Raw genomic sequence first — 2,128 nt, 5'->3', positions numbered from 1 at the left:
TCGAGAAAATTATTTATACAAAAAATTATTTATGATTAATACATAATTAAAATCATACAAAAACTTTGACATATTAAATGTCTTCACTGTAAGAAAAGTTATAAATTTTTCATAAATTGAATCGCAGGTTGTGAAGTTGTAGACAAACTTACTTTGTACTAAATTTTTACGATTAATAAAACAACAGAAAATTAATGTATATGAGAAAATCATAATACCTGATTAACACTTCAAAGTAGAATGACAAAGGAATCGTTGTCGATTATATATCATTAATAAAATCTGAAACAACGATCCAAGCCAAATTCAGATCGTTGAATCTGTAACATCATTGATGAAATTAGGTGAAGAAACTCTTTTAAGGAGGTGATCAATGTTACTCTGACCATTGTAATTGATGCTAGATGTCGTGCTCATTACAGCTTTGTAACGGATCTCGAGGCGGTCAAATAAAGCTTTTGTAGTCTGAAGCTTAGAGGGTGTTTCAATCAGGACTACAAACTGCTCAAATGGCATTGACTTTCCATGTTCCTCTTTGACGTTTAGAGCAGAATAATTTTTCGCCAATTCAAAGGTGGTTTTCTGCTTGAGAAATTTTCTCCAGCACCTAACAAAATTTATTTAAATTAGTTTCACACAAGAGTTCGACATTTTTTAAGTAATAGTTGTCACCCTATATTGTTAGGATCTGAGTTTGGATTGATTGTGTTTTACGTTTGAATTAAGATGAAAGATGAACAAGTAATGCAGCGGAATATAAATGGAAATAAACTTTGCACACAATCAAACAGAAGAATTGCTTTTCACACACATTTTCACATAGAACCGAATGATTGAATTTATTTCAAGCTACGATTACAATGTATGCATGTAACAAACTCCCCCTCAGCCTGAGCTCACAGTGTTTGTTTGTACAGGAAGAAAAGTGGTGAAGAGCTAATAGAACAGTACATGGTACTGTTCTATTTATAGGCACGCCCAAACCACTGTGGCATCTTTGCTGATGTCACCATGAAAGTGACATCTAACCTCCTAACAAACTCTAACAACTGATCTAATACAAACACTGCTATGCTATCTACTGTTTTCAATACATTACATAAGAAAAGCTAAACTACTGCTTTATCCTTCCACTGTTGTGACTCCAGCAGTACTTGATTACTTCAGCAGTGCTTGACCCATAGCAGTAGATTGATCAACAGGGCTTTAGTCTTCATCAGCCTTTAACTTGGTCAGCAGATGTTGTAAAGGATCAGTGGATGGAGGTCATCAGATGTTGAAACCACTTTCAAGGGGAGAGAATGTAAACATAACTTCTGCTTATTTTGGATCCACTGCTCTGATCCAGTTTTGGCTTTAATTATCTGTTCCTCTAATAGGGTTCAATCCCAACAATCTCCCCCTGGAATAGATAATGCCAAAACCCTTCATTATTGTGGAACTTTATTGCCTCATCAACAGTTCCCTTATTTGCCCCTTGAGTTGTAACTCAAAGTCTAAGGCATCTGCGTCATCTTCATCCCTGCACAGTGGAAGATCAAGGAGATCCTGTAGATCTTCAACACTCAGGCCTAGTGCTTGTTCCCTTGATATTTTCTTCACTTCTCCACTAGACTTGATCACAGTCAGTACATGGGTCTGTTTGTCAGTTTTCCACTTTAGTACTTTTGAGTCTGGTGGGTTTCTTGGGAGATTTTTATTTGATGAGGAATTTGGAGATGATGGCCTGGTGATGACTGACTGAGCAGTGCTTTGAGCTTTAGCAAGTTCAGGAATATCAGCCATCATTTGTTTGAGGACCATTTTTAAAACTTCATCACCAGCTGCTTGATCCTCTGGTGTTTCTGCATCCATCTGCTTTTGTCTTCTTCTTTGATAGTGGATAGCAGCATGTGGAGCAGTGGATTTCCTGACTTGCAGCTTTGGTGGTCTTGTTAAAACCTCTGCTTCAGAATAGTCAGGTTTTTGTGGAACCTTTGGATTGTTCATTCTTAGTTCCTCCAACTTTTTGTAAGTGGCCCTGACTTTGTCTTCTTTCCACCTCAACACTTGGTTTCTTGACCCAAAATCAGCAGTGATTAATTCCTCTTTCATTCTCTTCAGCTCCAGTACCTTATCAGGTACATTC

This window comes from Helianthus annuus, chromosome 4 (genome assembly GCF_002127325.2).
Source record: "Helianthus annuus cultivar XRQ/B chromosome 4, HanXRQr2.0-SUNRISE, whole genome shotgun sequence".
Classification (NCBI taxonomy): domain Eukaryota; kingdom Viridiplantae; phylum Streptophyta; class Magnoliopsida; order Asterales; family Asteraceae; genus Helianthus; species Helianthus annuus.
Note: the sequence above shows the minus strand (reverse complement) of the source record.